At 47.3% G+C, this 22044-nt stretch overlaps 1 long non-coding RNA gene across 1 annotated transcript; it reads right to left on the reverse strand.

The window, feature by feature from the left end:
* Nucleotides 1–17902: 17902 nt before the first annotated feature.
* On the reverse strand, nucleotides 17903–18753 carry LOC135373257 (uncharacterized). The gene is made up of 3 exons (XR_010416384.1): nucleotides 18731–18753; nucleotides 18248–18284; nucleotides 17903–17964 (listed from the first exon to the last, which is right to left on the reverse strand). It is a non-coding gene; the product is annotated as an uncharacterized LOC135373257 (long non-coding RNA).
* Between the last annotated feature and the right edge of the window lie 3291 nt (nucleotides 18754–22044).

Genomic DNA, 22044 nt, shown 5'->3' on the forward strand with positions numbered 1-22044 from the left:
TATTTGCCAGGCACGGAACGCCAGAAGTACTCATCAGCGGCAATGGACCACAATTTCGGAGACTTGTGGGCAGTGACTTTGTTACATTCGCGAAAGAGTGGTCATTTGAACACATGACTTCTAGTCCACGTTTTCCACAAAGCAACGGCTTCGTCGAAGCCGCTGTCCGTGTCATCAAGCTCAGCCTCAAAAAGTCGGACGATGCGTATAAAGCTCCTCAGAGCTACCGCGCTACGCCATTAGGAAATGGTTTCAGTCCGGCTGAGCTACTTATGGGTCGCCGTCTTCGCACGTCGCATCCTACCGCCGCGTCGCTGTTAAGTCCAAAGACACCAGATCGGAATCAGTTGCATCAATGGGAAGAGCGTCGCATTGAAATGCAATAAAGAAACTATGACCAGCGACATGGTGTGCGAACCTTACCACCCCTACGGCAAGGCGAGAGGGTATGGATAACGGACACCCGATCAAGTGGCGGGGTTCAGGCACCAGCAGCAGCGCCTCGGTCCTACAACATTCAGATGGACGATATTGTACTCCGTAGGAACAGATTTCACTTGATACCTGTACCGTCACCGTCCTCTGATTGCCCCCAAAAAGGTCCTTCTGCAGACACGTTGGCAGCTCCCAGGTCCGACTCTCGTCCCCAGGAACTCGGAGGAGGAACAGGCCCTGGGCCTGAGCTTGCTGTCTCCGCTAGGTCGTCGTCTGGGGAAGTTTCACAAGCTGGTTCGTCTGACAGTTCCGGCCACCAACCGGGAGACCACCCCCCACATAACCCAACAGGAATGACTACTCGCAGCAGCAGAGTGGTGAAGCCAGTGAAAAGACTTCTAGTTGGATTTGAATGAGTGTGTTTGTGTGGCTGGGACAGGTTTGTTAGCTGAGTGCATTAAAGGGGGGAGATGTGCTATAACGACGAAGAGGCTCTGCGAGCCTCGTGATAAGTAAAATATCTCGCGCGCCCAGTTCGGGTAGCCATTGTATCGTTCTACAATAAACGTGTACTGACGTACAGACCCTGACTTGCACAAACCTCACCTCACCTAACCTAACGCAACCCAACCTAGCCTAAACTGCCACCAGAAATCGCGAACGTACTCTGGGCATTTGTGAGACAGACTTCACACTGACATGTTTGTCTTCTTTCCATCAGTTGTTACTCCATGCTTGTCAGCGCACTCCTCGAAATTGCTATCGTCTTTTGCTGGCAGTGACAGTAATATTGCTGTTTGATTGCTGCTGAGAGCTGAAGCTTATGCGTTAAAGCCCCTCAGTCAGCCTTTAACCCTACCGTGGGTGCTAAACAGTAATGACTCGGACACAGGAGATGTGACTTACATTGTTATAATCTTTGCCGCCAAAGAGTCACACGCAACTACACACGACGCCCGTCACAGGCCGATTGTCTCTCTGTGTCCCGTTGTTTTCCCCCGCGTCCCTTCTCCTTGGGTCCTCCCTTGACCTTGGGGACTCCCCGGACATTTAGCCTCCTACGAGGGTGCCAGGGAGGACCCCACAAGCTCCATTTCGCCATGTATAACTGGACGGTCTATGGGACAGTCGCAAATAATGATTTCCAGGCACTCACGTTTTCACCCTGTCGACTTGTAAAATCCGCAGGAAAAAAAAAAATTTTGTTCACTGACGGTGGCGCGCCGATCAGCCGAACCGGCGGCGGCGTTCCGCCGATTCACGGGACTCGGTAGCGGTGGCGAGCAAAAATTGCCCGGCGGCGGCGCACACCAACGCCAACACCCAGGATCGCTCGTGTCATGGAGATAACAGTGCTGCCGGGTCATGTTTTTTTTTTTTTTTCGCCTTTCGCTACCTGGCTAAATTTACCTTGCGTTTTCCATTACCCCACATTGTCATCATGTGTCAACTACCTACCCAGTTGGAGACAACGTTCACGTGAGGGGGCGTTGCTAGTACTTCGAAACTTTAGTGTACTATAGACCCACTTCAGTGCGTGCCGTCATAACGATGCGGAGGCGCTGCTGTCTTGTATTGTGGACAAGAATTGTGCGATCATTGGGGCGCACTGTGTTTTCGGTCGTTATTAAAAGCATGCCGCAAAGTGGTGTAGCTATTGCATGTGCCACGCGCTACAGAAATGGCAAATACGCCGTACACACCATGCGGTTTCCTACTCCGTTTTGACCATTAGCGTCGTCTGCTGCATGCACAAGTGCACCATCGTGTTTACAAACTGTAGTGCGTCTATAGCGCTGCCTGCGACACAAGGTGAACGAGGCAGAAACGCATGCCAGAGACAGGCTACGCTTGGTTTATCAAGTGATTGGCGCAGATCCCCTCATCGCAAGCGATCGCTATCATTACCATGCACCCATCAATCTCCGGGTCAGGCATGCATCCAAAAATTCACTCAGACTAGTAAAGATACCGCTTATCTTTTCACCTTCTGCTCCCGTGTTTCCACTCAGTGTGCATCGCGATGCGAAACAGTGATGTGGAATTGCTTGTGCGAGCTCACACGCTCAAATGTCGCGCCAACGCGACTTTCACGTAGGCGGCGATAGGTGGCGCGCACTTGCTACGCACTGCGTAAGTCGTCGCAGCGTTGGGTAGGGTTTGTGTCTCCACATCTGTTTTTCTTTAAAGGGACTGTTAAAGGGACAGTCGCATTCTCCGAGGTCAATTTCGAAACTAATCGCGAATTCTAATTCCTTGCCGACCACTGAAATGGGCCCGAAAATACCATTTCAATCCGCGGCGTACTTTTCGCGCAATCCGATGAAAAGGAAATCGGAATCCTTGCGCCCTCGCTCTCTAAAAGTGGGAGCAAACGTCACCCGGATAAGGCCAATCAGCGCGCGCCCTGGGTAAATGCGAGCCGCGCGCCTGTTCCGCCTGTTCGGCGATCGCGAAGCGAAGGCGAAGGTAGCAAACATGGAGTCTGAAAACGAGAGTGATGTTTCTCTGTCTGGGGGAGATTCTGACGAATACGTAAGCGGTAGCGGCGACGAGTTAATGCTGGATGATGACCCATACTCTACGGACCCAATGCCTCTGGAACCCGCCGACCATGCACGAGATGAGGCTGCGGCTAACCCGCGGGATGACATTTTCAGGTGACGTATCTCTTTGCATGGTTGCCGTCGGATGTGCGAAACAGTTTAGAATGTTGAAATTGTTGTCGGCAGGTGTCTGTGTGGAGTCTGCGACCCACAGGAGCCCGACGAGCGCCTGTGTTGCCATTCTGTTGCCAGGGTGGTAGAAATGTGCAACAGTGCCGCCGTGCAGTGCATAACACAACACCCATTACTCAGGGACATCTGCCTCCGTAGGGAGCTTCTACTTGTGTACGCGCCTCAATTCTGCCGCTATGATCAACATTTTAGGCTACTCAATCCCCAGGACCACAGGTAAGCCTGCTGCAGTGCCCTTCCGTTTGCTATGATTACGACCGTAATGATTTTTTCGGTTTAAATGACCTCCCATCAAGATTCGGAAGGGTAAACTCGGGTGCTAGTCGGGTGTTGTTGGTTACGCAAATTGTCGAACCTGAAGTGGACAGGGGTTGTATACAAAAGGGCGGCTATTCTCAGCAGCTTTTTGGCCTCCACAAGTTTGTCCCCCATAAATCATAAGCGTGGCCGACAGCCGTGGAACGACCCAGAATCCTGGTCCAACAATTCCATTAGGAAAAGTGAAGCAACACAGTCGCCTCAGCTAGTCTCGACATGCTCTCAATTATGCCAGTTAGCCATGGCCTGATTGGCAACACAAAACCCTGATTGACCAGTGGGAATTCTGAAGCTGAAAACAGAAGCATTTGAGGAGCCAATAAAGGGGGGGGGGGAGAGCATGTTACTGAAGAATGTAAGAGTAATATATTTTGGGAGAAATTGGATTTTGCCGGAATTGGAGGGAAGCTGGTTCGGGAGGGAGTTAGCTGTTGGAATCAGGTTCATCCTGAAAGAGGCGGACCATTTTTCTATTGTACTATGTTGCACACCTGCCAACCTTCCACATTCAAAATGCGGGAGACCCCGGAACTAAGAAAGGAATGCACAGGCTTTGAACTCCAAGGTTGGGATAGTGTCTGTTCTTCTGTTCTGGCCATTGTCTTCCCAACACTGTGAGAGATTTGGCAGGTATGCAAATGCCCACAAGATATACTGCTAAACAAAAAGAAATGTCATGTGGATTTGTCTTTTCCAGCTGCCTGAGGTTCACGGCATACTCGTCATTCACAAGATGGGTCTGGGCATACCTTGGTCCAAGGAACAGACGACAGGTTCCTGGATGCGTTGTCCGAGCCATCAGGAGGGAGTTCCCATCTACGTCCTATCAAGGCTATCAGCGTTAGGACCATTGAAGCAAGGGTGTCTTGACAAGAGAGACAAGCTGGTGCAAACTGATGGCTGGAACTGGAGACATGTAGTGGCAAGACAAAACTTTTGCTGACATAGGCACACTTTGTGTAAATGAGCCCTTGGTCATCCCCCTTGCCTCCCATCAGAGGTTTTGGAGGATACTATAGGTGTGTGGTAGATGGGTAGAAATCCAGCGAACCGGTAGAGATGTAGGAAGGGAGTTGCCTCAGGACAGAAGCCGCCGATATTTCGAACAGAGACTGTTCTTCTTCTGGGCACCGTCCTCATCATTGGCATGGTATTTAAAGGGTTAGGTGTGACGTGTTTAAAGGTTCATGGGAATTGTGGGTCAACAGCCCGGAGGGAAGAAAGGTCCGTACGGGTTTTCCCCACGTAACCACTAACCTCCTTATCTTTCGCTATGCTTGCGAATTCTTGCCTGTTGTCCCGTTTCGTCCACGTGTTCGTGAACCTTCCATTTTTCTGCAACCGGTCTGTAGCCTAGATCACTACGTTCACATAATCCCCTCCACACTCTAACAAAGCAGCAATTCACTCCCGCCGTAAAAACCCGTACGGACCTTTCTTCCCTCCGGGCTGTTGACCCACAATTCCCATGAACCTTTAAACACGTCACACCTAACCCTTTAAATACCATGCCAATGATGAGGACGGTGCCCAGAAGAAGAACAGTCTCTGTTCGAAATATCGGCGGCTTCTGTCCTGAGGCAACTCCCTTCCTATAGGTGTGTGGTGTACGGATAGGTTTATCCGTACACCACACACCAATAGTATCCTCCTAAACCTCTGATGGGAGGGAAGGGGGATGACGAAGGGCTTACTTACACCAAGTGTGCCTATGTCTGCAAAATTTTCGTCTTGCAGCAATTTTCGTCTTTTCGTCATTGCAGTGTGGGGGATGTTTTGTCTTGTCACTCTGTATCTCCAGTTGCAGTCAACAGACTGTCTACCACGACCTACTCTATAAGAACACGACCATGACACTCGCCGATCCCCCTATGGGACCGCCGTCCGCGGCCCGAAGCGGGGAAAACCGGTTTTGCGCTCAACATGCTCGCTAGGGGCGCCACGTGCGCACCCCACGAGCGAACGGGAGGCGGCTGCTGTAATATCGGCAATGTTTATTAGCATTGTTTGATGCGTATGTCTACGCGTTCTTTTCGTGTATCCTGATGCGATAGACGTGTAATGTGCATGCTTAAGGCAAGTTAGTTCTACCTTACGCAAAATACATGAATTCTCGCGCCTAGAGCCGCCTTGCTTGAGACAGTGCTTGTACTGGATGTACGGTATCCCGGGGGCCCCTTTTGACGAACATCGTTGGTAAAACATTCACACAGTGCTTCAACCGATGATAATACGAAGTTGAACTCGAGATCAGTGATTGATGCGATTGTGTGTTTTGTGGCGTAAAAGCATCACGGCCATAAAGCGCCACAAGCGAGGTAGTAATTGATGTACGCGGCTGTATTTCCATGCGCGATCGTGCTCGTCCGTGCCCATCGGTATGGCAGCGAGCCTCCAACATTTATCCGTGGACCCGTAGTTACTTGACTTTGCGAATGGGTATATTAGCTGCCATTTGATTGTCACTACTGCACAGCATGCAGTGTTAGTAGGTTTTAATTCAAAGTTATACAAAGAACCCAGCACACATAACTGAACAGACACTTTTTTATTCCATTTAATTTTGTCTGCTAGCTATTTGGCAGAAATCTCACATCTACTTTGCTTTTTCATTATAATCATGTTGCTATACACTCGACACCTTCAGGACCTTTCGCGATGATGGTTTCTCCTTAATGACACGTCGTGGGGCTTGCTCCTTGGTATTTTCTTTGCACTCATGTGAGATACATGGCCTCATGAACTTGGTCACAATCAATGTTGCCAGCTGTGTGGTGTGGCTGCCATCCTTTACGCAGTGGAACAGAGGATTTTGTGTGACGTGCGGAAGCACAAGTCTGGGAACAGAAGAGGGCAGGCATTGTAGATGACATTTCAGACAAACAGTGTATATCACCTCAAGAAGTTCTTCAGTGGGTGTGGGTGCTGCATTAGGTGGGGAAGCAGCTTCTGAGCAGCCTCTTCAAGGGTCACAATGAAGCCAACAAACGCAGCTGTTGGATAACTCAGACCACCACGGTCGAGATTAAAGATGAGTCCGGTCAGCAAAGACGGTGAGCGTTCACTTAGGAGACCTTGCAGGCATCCATCACATGGCATCTTTTCTTTTACCACCCTAACGAGGTACCCTCCAAGAAGGGATAGGGTAGCACTTTTTAGATTCTGCTTTGGTGTCACTGGAAAATAAACTGGGCTTAGTACAGAGTGCTCGTAATATCGAAACAATAATGCATACCAGAACTTTCCAAAGGCAGCAGGTACTGTTTGCAGTTGTCGGGCACTGACACATTGTTAGCTGCTTCAGAAGGTGTAGTCTCTCCCTGTTGAATAGCAATTTCAGATCAGATATTTTTATCCTGTTGCAGCCATTAGGTTCAGAAATGAGCGCAGAGGTGACTAACGTTCTGTCCTGTCTCCCTCTTCCTTTTGGAGAACATAGCCTGGCCGTCACTGGTGAGGAATGCCTTTTCCCCCTTAACATTACCATTTGGTGAACTCTGAATTATCCCTGTCACCAGCACTCTGCGTAACGCAGCCACAGCTGCCCTTGCATCCGTTCGATCATTACCACCGTTCAATTGACGTAGTGTTGAGAACAATGACTCAACAGCATCACTAGAGAATTTGCCAGTCAGTACATACTGGAATCCTCCATCGAGAAGGTGGCGTGTGCACATCACTGTTGACATTGTAGTAACTCTGAGGGCATCATAGGTATTGTCCGAGAGGAAGGCAAGCTTGGCTGGTGCTGCTGTTTTCCATGTGAGAAAGTATTCCAGGAAGTCTTCCTCCAGCCATTTCAGTCTATGAATGAGGTTACATATCAGTTAATAGCTTCATGCTCCCAATACCTGTATTATAATGACTTGTGTAAGCCCACCTTTCATCATCAGCTGAGTAAAAGGGCATTCGCGCAGCATCCCGTGTGAAGATGTACCTTGTGCTGTTCTTGATGTTATGAAGTGTAAACCAAGTGTATATCATCTCCATAAACTGGATAGTGGGGAGACAGTCATCAAATCCATGAATCCCCAACTCTTTCCCATGGCCTTTAAGATAATGAAGGGCACTTGTGACTTCAGGAGCAAAGACTTCTACAGCCCTCTGAAAATAGCAAGCAGAGAAATTAAGGGCTGCCAACTCAGTGCATTTCAGTTGCTACCTTACCTTGACGTTCATTTTCTCGAAGTTCGTGGGAAAAATGTGCTTCCTGGTCAAGAATGACACAGGCCTGAAGTTGCTGGGTAACTTTTCTTGAATGTCGTAGAGCCGACGCAGATAGTGCGGGCTGATGTACTCGCCATTGTTTTGCAGAGTTCGGCGGCTGTCCAGGAACTAGAGTGCGAACAATATTAGCCAATCTGCTCAGCTAGCAGTAAATATGGTAACTATTCCCTACCTGTGAGCGAATATTCTTAATGATGTGACAGTAGTCAAACGCTAAGTACAGCGGCCGCTTTGGGCACTGCTCGTCCAGGGGATGGTTGACAACAGGAGATAACATGCCTCCAGCCAGCCGTGCAAAGGCTTTGCAGTTGGCTGAAAGGTTGTCAGCAACTAGCCTGGTCACTTGAAAGCCAGCCCTCTCGACAGCTGTCATCACTTTAATGATCAGCTCAAACAGCTGCTCACCAGTCAAACCCTTTGTGAAATAATAGCTGACCGGTATTCTGTAGGAAAGTGATGAAAGGGTAACAAAACGATTAGAGTGGCATATTCTATGACTAATTGTTACCAGGAAAGCTCACCGATATGAAGTTGAGAGTCCAACCAATACGAAGCAAAGGAGGTGAGATGCTAATTTGCCCTCCAGGCCATGTCTTCCTTCTTCACCACCAAGATCAACTAATCCATGAACAACGTCGCCTTCACGCTGGTAGAACTCTGCCTGTTGCAGTGACATTTCGTCCATAACCAAGGAGCCGTGGAGAGCCTGTGGACAGTGTTGTCTGGCTTCCTGGGCAAGTCTTTGCTCTATCAATGATGACATTGCTGTGGCAGTGCAGGGTCCAACATAACGTTTTAACGTCGCTGGGCAAGGCAATGACAGGAGCTTCGTGTCGCGGACGAAACGATATGCAGCTGGTGACTGTGCCTGCGTCGGAAAAGAAAAATGAGAGAAACACAGGATATGTAGTTGTGAAAGGCCGTGCAGCACGGGAATGAGTTCCCCTTCAGTCACCAACTCACATGCCATAGAATAGAGTGCCGGATCGTCTCTTCTGTCCACCGTGGTTTTGTCTTCTCAAGAACCATCAGCTGCTCTTTCAGGAACAGCGCACGGGGGTCTTCTTCTTGAAGCTTAAGTTGTGCAAAAGTGTGGTTATATGTTAGTGGTCCCTAACCAAATAAAGATTTCAGGTTACCTTCCGCTCCAAAACAGTGACATTGAAGTCTGACAACTTCTGTTGTGCATTCTTAACATCATCGGAAGCTGACCTAAGCTGGTTCTCCATGGTTTTCAGCTTTGCCTTCTCTCGTCTGCATTTCCTTTCCAGTGTTTCTATTCTAGTGTACAAGCGAGATATATCTGCTGATGACAGCTGTGTTTGACAAGTAACAGAAAGTGCAATTGGTTCCTGTAATAAAAGAACTTTTTATAAATATAATTAATTTATAATAAAATAATTTATTAACAGCACAATTGAGGGCACACTTGAAGAAACTCTTGCATCATATTGCACGTCTTACCTGTTCCACAGGTTCCAACTCCGTTGTGCCGTTCGCTGTCGCGCTTCCGGCTGCTAAACATGGGCCAGGGTTCAGACTCGAAGATTCCACGAGCTGAACACAGTCGGCAGGTGGTACGACTTCTTCGCCTAGCGTAACAGGTCCCGTTCGGCTTCGGGGTTTTAGCGGGTGCTTTACCAAAGCGCGTCGTACCGGCTTTGCTTCAGGTTGTTTATAGGTGGGGTACTCCTCAAATACCGTAGGAACAGCATCACGCCTCAGCCGCTTGCACTTCGCGCCGACGATGAAGTCCTCAGGTTTGAAATGACGAGAGCATACTTTGGAGCGGTCCGCCGGCAGCCACGCCTGATTCGTTCCTACAAGGAGAAAATACCATACGCAGAAATTATGCAAGACTCTTTCGTAGATATAGAAATGCGACTGGGGCAACTTGCATTAAAACAGGAAGCTATAGTCACCTGGGTCTGGTCCACGCGATACGTTGCGCAGCCACTTCTCTCGCAACGCAGCATCCGACGGGTATTCGTGGTACGAAATACTCGAGTCCGACACTCCTTGCTTCGACTTGCAGAGTGGGACGGTGCAGTACACCATCACAAACCACTCAATGGACAACGTGCGGTTAACCAGAACTTCATACGGCAGAAACAGGCACCCAGATCAGGAACGAAAACTACGTATCAACACATGAAGCGGCGTCTGATGAGGGGGTTACTTGTGGCGCCGCGCCCTTGCTGCGGCCACAAAGAGAAACATCTTCCCCGGCGCTGGAGAGAGGCGCAAGTGCTGTGGTCGTGTTCTTATAGAGTAGGTCGTGCTGTCTACCCACAGATAAATATAAACAGACTGTCTGGCCCACAGATAAATATATTTCTGAAGCTCATAGGCAACTCAACAATACGCAACACTACCTCAAACTGGACCATGACCCAACAAAGGAGTACACGGTGCTAATAACCCATACCATACAGGACCTCCACGAACGAAAGCTCATCACACGTGATGACCTCAGATATCTCACCCCATCAAACACAGGCGCAGGTCGTTTCTATTTACTGCCCAAAATCCACAAGGTACACGCCAACGAGCTCTATACGGCTGACATCCCCGGCAGACCAATTGTATCTAATAACAACACACCAACAGAAAGACTCTCGAAATTCCTGGACCACTATTTAAACCATATCCCGACAACACTGCCATCGCATGTACAAGACACACCCCACCTCCTCAGAATAATCAGAGATATAAACAACACTCGTACATTTGGTAGGGACACAATACTAGCCACGCTGGATGTGACATCACTTTATACTAACATCCCACACAACGACGGAATCACAGCCCTCTGCAATACCCTTTCTACAACAAACACCAGAAAAGACACGGAAACCATACTCGCTCTAATGGACTTGGTCCTTAAACTGAACTACTTCGAGTTCAATGGCGAACACTACCTACAAGTACACGGTACAAGTATGGGCACACCTGTTGCACCCACATACGCAAATATCTTCATGGGGTTCTTAGAAAACAAAGTTCTCAGCGCCCTCTCATTGAAACCCACGGTGTACCTTCGATACATCGATGATATACTGATAATATGGGAACACGGGGAACATGAATTTCAAAAGTTCATAGATCTACTGAACACCGCGCATAGCAACATAAAATTCACATCACAACAGTCAACTCACTTGATTAACTTCCTCGACACCACAATATCACTAGACAACGGCAACCTCATCACAACCCTGTACAAAAAGCCAACTGACAAACAACAATACCTTCACTTCAAGAGTCACCACCCGCGTCACTGTAAGGTTGGAATTCCTAATGGGCAGAGTGTAAGACTACGCAGAATTTGTTCAAACGACACAGATTACGCTGAGAAGCTTGACGAACTCTGCAGTACACTTGCCCAAAGGGACTATCCAGACTCCCTCCTAACCGAATTCCGTCGCAAGGCACTCACACTCGATCGAGACGAGGTTCTGGAAAACCGAAAAAATCCTGACGCGTTCCAAATAAGCTTCATCACAAGATATTCCAACGCACTTCCAAACATCAAAGCCATTCTACAGAAGCACGAGCCCCTCCTCCAAAGCAGTGACCGACTTAGCAATATATTCACAAATCCCGTACAGGTGACATACCGACGCACAAAAAACCTGGCAGACTCCTTGGTCAATGCCAAAATCAGCAAAACAAGCACCCCGTACACGGGAACACGACCCTGCAACCTCCCGCGCTGCAAAACATGCAAGCACGTTCAACACGCTAACTCCATCAAAAGCACTGCGAGCAATTACACCCACCCCGTTAACCACGCATTCACATGCACAAGCTCGAATGTCATATACTGCATTGAATGCGGCAACTGCTCTATGCAATACATTGGTGAAACCGGCCAACAAATGAACAACCGCCTTACCGGACACAGAACCGACACGTCCAACAAACTCCCCAAAGCAGTCGCCGAACACTTTAACGTTCCTGGTCACAATTTTGACAACATTAAACTATATATTCTAGAAACCGGGTTTAGATCCACACGTGACAGACGTGATAGGGAGTCTTATCTCATATACAAGTTCAACGCTCTTCACCCGTCCGGTATCAACAAATCACAAGGCACCCTAGAAACACTTCACAAATAAAATATGCTTTTCCCTTCTACCTCCATTATCATCTGTTATGTTCTGCATGGCCACTGCTTTCTACTTTCGTTATTGCATGCCACAACTTTGCATTACAAATATATATATATATATATATATATATAAAAAACGTTGTTGGTTCTGGAATTTTTCCCCACGTAATCACTAACCTCCTTATCTTTCGCTATGCTTGCCAATTCTTGCCTGTTGTCCGGTTTCGTCCACGTGCTCGTGAACCTTCCATTTTTCTGTAACCGGTCTGTAGCCTAGATCACTACGTTCACATAATCCCCTCCACACTCTAACAAAGCAGCCATTCACTCCGGCCGTAAAACCCCGTACGGAACCTTTTTTCCCTCCGGGCTGTTGACCCACAATTCGCATGAACCTTTAAACACGTCACACCTAACCCATTAAATACCATGCCAATGATGAGGACGGTGCCCAGAAGAAGAACAGTCTCTGTTCAAAATATCGGCGGCTTCTGTCCTGAGGCAACTCCTTCCTCCTGTCTACCCATCTGTACAACAAAAACTACTACACATGGCAGTATTAGCTCTGGCATCAAATCCAGACTGTACTGGACTAAGTTAGTGCCGAGGTGGGAATATTTTGAACTCTGTGTAGATTGTCAATGCGGTGTAGTGACGGGAATAAAGAATGACCCTATAATTGTATCGATTTATTGTACAGTGGAGTATGACGGAGTGGGAATAACGAAATAGCATAGGTTTATTTGCCTCCCATTATGTATGGGAGGCAAATAAACCTAAGCTATTTTATTATGTTGTGCTGTGGTTCTACATTAATTTGGTGTGAAGTCTGGGCGCTTACAGGTACGCTGCCATAGGGATGTTCGGAGGGTTCATGTTGGCAGATCCATATCTGGTGTACTAATACGCTATGCAAGTCTCTCCTTTGTTTTCCTCTTCCTGGAATCAGGGGATAACAAAAGCAGCTGCAGCTCATTGACAAAGCACATTTTTCCTCTTAATTTCAACTGCAATACAAAATCTCAAAAAGCTGTAGTAGCGTGTAGACATTTATTCCTTGTTAGGATACATTTTGTAGGCAGCCACTGTGGTTACGTTCCCTGGTGTTGCAGGTGTCTGCTCCTGAAAGAAAGGAAAGAACAGATATTATTTCATGTTCTTGGTGTATAAAAAATCAATAAGGCTATCATTCTATAATGTTCCTCTGAAAGGGTCATCTGCACGCAGGCAAAGCCTCTTGTGGCAAAAGTTGGGTGGCCCTGAAAAGGGCCGTTTTTGTTGCTGGAATCAAGGCTGGTGCATCCTGGTCGGCTGTCAAGTTTTATTGCCAGTAGGGAGCCACATTTACTTCCGGAACCTGAAATAAGAAAATCAAATTTCAAAGTGTTGTGCAACGCTCCTCCAAGGCATACCACATACAGCATACTACGGGTTTAAAAAAAATCCTAAAACTTCAGAGTCTAATCATATGTCACCTTTTAAGACAAAATTGGGGCATGCACATACCTTGATTGAAAACGTTTCATAGCTTCTTCCAAGGTTGGCCTTTCACCATAAGAGGCTGACCGTGCTGGGCGAGCTTCCACTGCTGGTGGTTTTTTGTGTTTCTGTTTGATGCGACGTAACACCTCTGCTGTAAGTGCCGTCGCATATTCTGTTGAAGGAGATAATTGCAACATGATCTCACAGGCCAATCGCCGTATAACGTTTCTATTTCTGTTTTTAATGGGGAATGAACAGTTCACGAACAGAGCAATGAAAAAAAAAAACAACACCATTTTTGTGGTAGTTTTGATAGAAACAGGTGATACAGAACAAGCACCAGCTGTTTTCTTTTTTTCTTTTTTATCACGGGCACGAGAAAAGCACCATGCACACCCCTTTTATCGCTCTGTTTGTGAAGTTTTTCATCTACAGCAAAAAGATGGACATCCTGTACTCATGACCGTGGGTACACTCATGTTCAGCGCACCACTGCCAGGTACATACCGTACGTTGCATCTTCCTTCACAGGTACCACAAGCCATACCTTCTTAACCTTTGAAGGCTTCAGGCGGTACTGCTTGGACCCCTCTTTTTCCAATTGCGCACGGTCGGCATTTTCGTTATAGTGAAGTACGGCCAGTTGTGTCCTACAACATGAATAATGATGTTACAATGTTCCATCGAAAGGCCCGCCCATGCATTTAATACCTGGCTAGCATTCCCTCATCATGGAACGAAAATATCTTTGGCGTGAAGTGCAGCATGACGCTGTGGATGGCTTCCAGACCATACGTTTGGTCTTGGGAGGACAGCTGAGGGATGTCCTTGAGCAGGGCAGGTGCTGCAATAATGTCTGTGACCTTCCTGTAAGTTTCACTGTCTGCAAAAGAAGCAGAGAAGAAGCAAAGCCACAACCGTGAGTTTGACATGAGTACGTACATGAACATGTACGTTCCATATATGGTGACGAGAATCATGTTATTGAAGGATGTTATGAGTGAACTGCCAATGACCAACACTTGCATGCCAGTCGTGGGCATCAATGCAAACGTCTACCCACGAGATGCATTCATGAGCATAGTAACACGTATTGTTCCCCTTTGTGATCTTCTGGTCATACTGGAACTGCATGAGATTAGTACTGTGTTACTTTTTTACGCTTCTGCCATCCCCATGCGCCCCCACTGGTTTCTCAAGCTGAGATTCGTTTCTCAAACGGTGAAGCCAACATTTCTGCCCGCCACTACAGTTTACTATACTTCGACCTGATTTCTGCTTGCTCTCATTCTATTCTTTCGCCTTTGTAGCTAGGCTTTTCCAACATCAATCCAGAATAACTTTTCTGCACTCATCCATACGTGCACAACTTGCTGTTCTCCTCGAAATGGCAGAATGGGCCTGTTGGTACATGACTGAATTAAAACCGGAGCACGGAACACGGTTGTCTGTGTTCGGTGCTCCAGTTTTAATTGCGGTTCTCTGCTGTAGCTCTACACGATATAATATCCACTGGACTGAAATGTAACCCATGAGCAAAACAAAACTTAGACAGTTTTGGGACCCACTTCAGTTGAGCCCCCCTCCATGCCATGACATGCAAGAACAACCCGTGTCGTTCATAGCACTCCATTGTTTTATTGAATGAGCATTGTTTTATCAAATGAAACTTTTCCAGTTGACCTCTGTCCAGTAGTCAAGTCGACAAAATCATGTTGCAAGATGGCCAGTTTGCCCCCTCATATTGACAGCAAAGACGTATTCACGTAGAGAGAAAAAAAAATGAAGAAAGAAAAATTTGCTCCAAAAGACGTGGATGCCGATGTGAAATGCTTACCTTCCTTCAACCACTCACGGGGTTCCGAGGTCGCACAATGGTAGCAAACTGGGTAGACGGGATCATCATGCTCATGGACGTCCACAATGTGGTTGAGGGCCGACATCCACTTTACAAGACATAGGTCGCCGTCTCCTCCACTCGTCTTTGGGCACCAGTAGGCATGGCGAACGAGGCTACCAACCCACAAGTTCACCACTTGATGGCTTGCTGAGCGGCCAAGTGCCAATAGCTTCTTCTTTACCCCTGGGAACATCAATTTCGTTGTCATTATCCCCAGGAAAACCATAACAGTATGCACTTGGTATAGGCACCTTTGACGACATGCCACACATCAAAGCGATGTTTTATCTGGGGGCAGCAGTCCCTCATCATCGCCTTGATTCCAGTGTGTCTGTCTGTAATAAGGGTGTCTACGACCATATCATTCTATTCAAGGAATGCCAGGCACCTCTGTAACCCATGCTTCTCCATGGCATTACTGCTCAATACCTCGGTTGCCTGTACAAAACCATAAGCAAAACAGCAAGCATGTGGTAGATGTTAACCTTCTCCAAAGTTCCTCTGAAACAGTGAGGAGCAAAGCAAAAACTGAAGACAGTACCTTGACCAATTCAAAGTGTATTATGCGGCTGGCAGGGGTCTCGAGCAGGGTGTAGGTTCCATAGAGGGCAGTGTGTCCAGGAGAATCGCATCTCCCATCTCCGGCAATGGTTAGGGGACGCGGCTGCAGCTGTCCAAGGAGTTCCTTCTGTCTTGTCTGATAAACCTTGGATTATTGTGGAAAAAGCAGTATACTGTCGATTAGAAGGGGACTCGATAACCAGGTTCTTTCATTCTTGTGGCTCCTCATCAAGAGGGCAAAATATGGGCAATACAATATTGCCATTTATGTGCAGTAGTGCTGAGTTTGTACTGGCTGTTTCATGCAGATGGCATATACTTACATAACTGACAGCGGGAATGAGGTACTCCTTCTGGGTCCTGTAATACTGCGACTTGGACAGTGCTGGCACCCTCAACATTTCAAACATGCGAAGAGCCTTTGCCACGTCCATCCCAGAAAACAGTATGGCCGTACACAGCAGCACGTTGCCCAAAGGTCCGCTTCCGACCCAGGTTTGACTAGACCAGATTCGCTTCCTGCCGCAGCTGCACGTTGTCGTAGCTTGTACCCATGTCCCTCTTGGCTTTATCGTGGTGGTAAGCTCACGGACACCACAGCACAAGAATTCCGACAGGAGCTCTCGCAGGCTAGACTCGGCAACAAGAAAGAGGCGTTCACCTTCCTCCCTAAAAGGAGGAGACATGCACATATGAGGTGTTGTTTCTTTGCCCATGGCCACGGACTCACAGTTGATGTATATAGGGTCTTGAATGATGGGACCCTGGAGGGCTGCTGAGTTCATCACTGCAGAAGGCAGAGTTTGCAATGCAACTCTTTCCATTATCACAGCACTAAGAATATTCAACTCACTCTTCATCGTCAGAACTTTCCACCATGTCCGACGTATGAAGTGTAGCATCATGTGGGTCGGGGATGCTGCATGTAACAGATTAAATCATGCCTGTGAATGATGTTTAGGGTGATGTATGTGGGTTACACTAAGAAATTACTGTAAACTATCAGTAACTCCACCCCGCCCAGTATCCATTAGAGCTTGCTTGAGCTAAGCAGTAATTTGAGCCATTGAATGTATTTTACAACACAGTAAGTATACCAGGGAAACCACTGTGTGTTTGAGTGAAGCATAAATTTCAATTTATCCATTTTTAACTTAAAGAGAGTTCACTACATAAACGACTGAAAATTCTTTGTCTCATCTTCTACCTGAAGTAATGAAATGGCCTTCTGTAAGAGACCTAACGATTACGGACTGTGATCGCAAGGCAACATTTCATTTCTTCAGCAATAAATATAACGCAATGAATTTCCAGTTGCTTCCATTACTCTGTCTAAACCCTCTGTATGCAGGACGCTAAAGGTACCTACGGTACTAGAGGTGTCTGTAAAACCGCACATCAGAGTCACGTACCTTGTCGATCCAAACGTGGTATCGCGTTCTGGCACTACATCTGGCGCTGTACCTGGCTCTGGAGTTGAGGCCCTTTGCACACCAGTATCGAAATATTGGTACGTAGACTGCGATGCAGTTTCGCTGCCTCTCATGTCCCCTGGGACACCTTCAGCCAGTGCCAAGGAAGTTTGTGGAGGAAGGCTAAGCTCAGTCTCCACAGTTGTGCTCGACGCAACAAACTCTGTCTGAGTGCCTGTGTACAAATACACGTTTCAACCTTTACACAATAAGTGCTCTTTCTGAGTACCTAACGTACACAAAGGAACAGCTGTTTGTGTTCCCATGTGCCTCACATCCTTCTTTACGGCTTCCTCACGATCAACTGGAACTAAGGTATAGAGAAACCCGTACTGGCTGACTGTTTGGTACGGCACCAGAGGTTCCAGTAGTAGTCCATCCAGTATAATGGCTGCAAGACATGGGCAACAGGGAGAAGATATGTATGCAGCTGTCAAAAATACCAATTTTTCTTTGTGCCATATTTTCCCTTTTTACTCTCCCACATGCTGCAATAAAAAAAAATAAAGAAAAAGGATTAAGCATGTTGTGTTTCTCTCTGGTGCAAAAACAGGAGAAAAGATGTGCACCAATCTCCTAGTGGCATCCCTGTTACGGCACAGTGAACTGCAGTGATAGATGTTTACATACAGCCTTCTGGATAATCCCCTTTTGAGATGCGCCGTGAAGTGGGAAGTGGGTCCCCAGCACTTGCTTCAGCCATGACCTCCACATCTGAAATATGGCCTTGAGTGTTAACACTCAAAAGAATATGTTGTGGGCCTAGCGGGTACAATAACAAACATAAAAATGACTATGAAAATAAATCTTCCCCTTTGCGGTCCCTGTTCCACTGGCACAGTTATTTTCCTGTCCACATTACGTTATAAACACTGGCAGCCACATCACACAAGATTGCTTTCACAGAACTCGACAATTTTCAGGGCCTGTACATAACCATTATTTTGTGGGACGTGCAAAAAGAATTGCAATTTTTTCGTGGCTTGACAAAACATACCAAATCCAGTTGATCCCGTTGACGTGCTTGCTGCCGCCTGAAATAGAGCCAGAAATTAGCAACAAGGCTGCAGAAGAATACTGATGCAACGTGCTGTGTCTCGGACGTAGCCAAACACAGATTGCGGTGTTTTCACATCCCTGAATGCTGCCACCAGGCTTACACTATGAACTGTAGAAACATCCACTAGCTGCAATAACATTAGAATAACGCTGTCATGTGAGAGTGTTACGTTACTCATAGCTCTAAGAATACAGGCGACCATTAGCACAGCAGCAGCAACACACCAATCTTTTTTTTTTCGAGAGTACGCGTACTATTGCGTCAGGATGCTGCAATCATTGTAATAGTTTGTGTACATTAGTAGCCGGTGGTGACGTTACAATCGGCGGCGAGGCCAGCCGGTGTTCGCGATGATCTTTACTGTGACAACTGATATTTTTCATCGCAGCGTAGCTGTGACCACGCAGGATTGTCACTTACCTCCGTTACTGGTTCCTGCCCTTGTTCCTGATCGAATATGGTAGGCACGGCGTCAATCTTCAGCCGCTTTTGTTTCGGCTGTAGCCCGAGACGAACTTGCAATACATCGTCATCAAAATAGGCGTCGTCGGCGAAATGACAGGAACAGACGCGTGAAACATTCAGTCCTTGGGCCACACCACAGCAATGGCTGGCGATCGCTGCCTCCCACTTTCGTTTCGTCTCGCCATTGCGAGGTCGGTGAAATGTAAGCTCAGGATTCGCGTTGTAAGTCTTTGTGCACCCGGGCACGTAGCACCGGTTTCCTGGCTGTGACATCGCACGTCAACGGCGTGAAATCTTAGGGCACACGCTGTGGTTCAAAGTACTTCAAAGCAAATGCGACAAGACAACAAGAAAAAGGGTCAGACGCACGCTCAGACACACACCGAACTCGGCGAAAAGGAGCGCCTCCTTATGGTTGGTTTATCCGGGTGACGTCATCCAGTGTCGGCGCCTTGCGGTGATTGCCGTGCGCGCCGGAAGCGCGAACATTTAAAAATCGTTTCTGAGTGAACCAAGTGGATTTGTGCGGAGAAAATTTGCCGGCGTACATTATGAACGACAGGGAACATGACCATAACATTTCCTGAACACGCTTCCGGATGCGACTATCCCTTTAAGTCAAAAATAACCCCAATATTTTTGCCCATTATCCTCCACAACATCATTCTTTGATAACACTCAGAAAGCATTACCTCTCAGTTCGCCATATTTTATACGTAAAAATATTTTGAAGATTGCCGGAACATGGGCGGTGCTGCCTACGAACGGCAAAAAAGAGCAACTTGGGTTTCGGGTCCAGGGCTTTCAGGGACTGGTCAGTCCGAACCACGTGAGAGTTAAGTCTGTAGAGAACAAACTGACGCACATTATCATTACATCTAAACGTCATTTAAAAAATTACGTTCACTCCCATAGTTTCTACATTAATAAAGCATTCAACTACTTCGCCGCTACGAGCTACGAAGCTGCGAAGCTGCATAACTGTTATCGGGTTGATTGTGTTCGCCGTGGGGGGTCATGTTGGTTGCGCGAAGCAGAAAGTAAAAGACTGACTTGTCTGTCACTGCTGTATCACGTACTCGAAAGACCTACATATGCCCTGCGTACGTTGTGGTTTCCGGGGACGCAGAAATCGTTCATCTTCAACGACGGGCGTTTTCTACCACAAGATTGCACAGCACACTGCATTGCACAGCACATTGCACAGCGCGAAAACGGATGTGGTTCGAAGCACTCGGCTATTAGATTCAGCAGTCGTGTTGTATGTACCGAGCTTATTTTTCTGCCGATGACTGCGAAGATGCCGCAACAGGCGAATCGCAAAAAACGTCCGAAGCAACCTGCCGTTCAGTCACCAGTAATTTTGCTTCACCGAGGTGACGTGCTCACCACAACGTCTCAGGTATGTACAGGTGTCATACACGTATAAATTATAATATAGCGATGACGTATTCCATTTAACGTATGTTATCCTACTTGTCCCTTACTGGACATTGTCAACATGAACAAATTTAATTTTAGGGACATTCCGGTCCATGTCTAGTTTAGCGGCGCCACTCGATTTCAGACTTCTAATCTACATACCTGGATAGAATTTTGCATGGTGCATCTAATCAAAAAAAAATCAAGCAGCGGTCGGTTCCACGAATTCCTCCAGAGATCAGTTTCCCCGGGAAAGTTTCGGCAGCGGCGACCATGTCATCTCCCTTCGCCCATTGTTTACGTATGACAGCTTACGCACACCACACACGTCTACCACTTTTATACTTTTAAAACCGGTTCAGGTCGATTGCAATGATTTCATAGACTTGTGCACAGAACTCATTGCTCGCACTTCTCCTGGACACGACCAAGTTACGTACAAGGCGCTCCAGAACCTTCCTCCGATCGCTCATGAGATCCTTTTGTCCACTTATAACGACAGTTGGCAGAGTGGCACTGCTCCAAACGACTGGAAGCTGGCATTGCTCATTCCGCTGTTAAAGCATGGCAAGTCGCCACACAATCTGGACGCCTCCAGGATTTCCTCACTGACAGGCAACTTTTTGTGCGCACTACTGCAGTGCCGTGTATGCCAAAGGGAGTCTGGCCATTAATGGGACCTGCTATACCTGGAGCTCCACCCACTTTTTGAGCTCTCTGGCCAATCACAGGTCGAAATACAGTTGTCTATCGTTACATCCATCCAGTACTTATACCTCACCCTTATTTACTGGGCGCTACCATTTTGGAGAAAATTGATGGATTTGGATTGAAACGGATATTCAGTGTTATCTAAAATAATCCCTAAAATTGCGACGACTCTGCTGTCGCTGCTGTCTGTTGGGGACAGATGGCGGTGTTCAGAGCGAGGCATGTCGGGATGTGAACATAATTTAAATTGCAGCTGAGCAGTTTGCGTTAACGTTTTTCGGGGTTCTGCGGCTTCCAGTTGGTAGATATGGGGGGTTGTAAGGTCAGAGGTCGTCGGAACTCGACTCAGAAGGGATTTCGTGTGTTTCGACTTCCCAGAGATCCGCGGCGACGGGAGATATGGCTCAGAAACATGAATTTGCTGGAAAAGTCGTCCAAAGCAACGGAACCGAGAATCTGCGAGGCGAGTAAAAGTAGAGATAGGGTGCAAGGAAGCTGGTATACATCATTTTCTTTAATGCTGTGCCCTTTTTGTCTGTGCCTCTCGGTTTTCCTACATCATAGGCAAGTAATTTTTCTTTTGTGCATAAAGCGAACGTAATAGAAAAAGGTGAAAGTGGTAATGTACGCGATGACATGCCGGTTTAGGTATGTGGGAGAAACTTGGCGTTGCGTAAGATTGGTTTTTGTGAACACGCTTCCAACCAGAAAAGGCCAGTTTCCCTGTGAAATATCTAGCTAGTGGGGAAGTGCTCGCAAACACGAAAGAGAAGACGACAACACAACCCTGTTTAAGCTCTTAATTTTAGTTCTAGATTCGTACGAACGCGTCCGATTCCTTCCTGTGATGTCAAACATCCCCGCGACTGTCAAGTGCGTCCGTTTATGAACAGCTATCATCCTTGGCAAGGATCTAAAAAGGATAGCAGTGTGTTGTAGCTGTCAGTCATCCGGTCTCGCAGCTTACGATCCAATACGTATGTGAACTAAAAAGGCTACTTGAGAGACAGCGGAAATATGTTGTTTTGCGTCCCCGCCCCATTGCCCTCGCCCTTCACCAAGTATTTGTACACGTTTGAATAAAAATTCAGCTCTACTAGCTGTACTTGAGATGTTGTGTCCATATAGGTTTCCCC

The sequence above is a fragment of the Ornithodoros turicata genome, unplaced genomic scaffold (assembly GCF_037126465.1).
Source record: "Ornithodoros turicata isolate Travis unplaced genomic scaffold, ASM3712646v1 Chromosome23, whole genome shotgun sequence".
Taxonomy (NCBI): Eukaryota; Metazoa; Arthropoda; class Arachnida; order Ixodida; family Argasidae; genus Ornithodoros; species Ornithodoros turicata.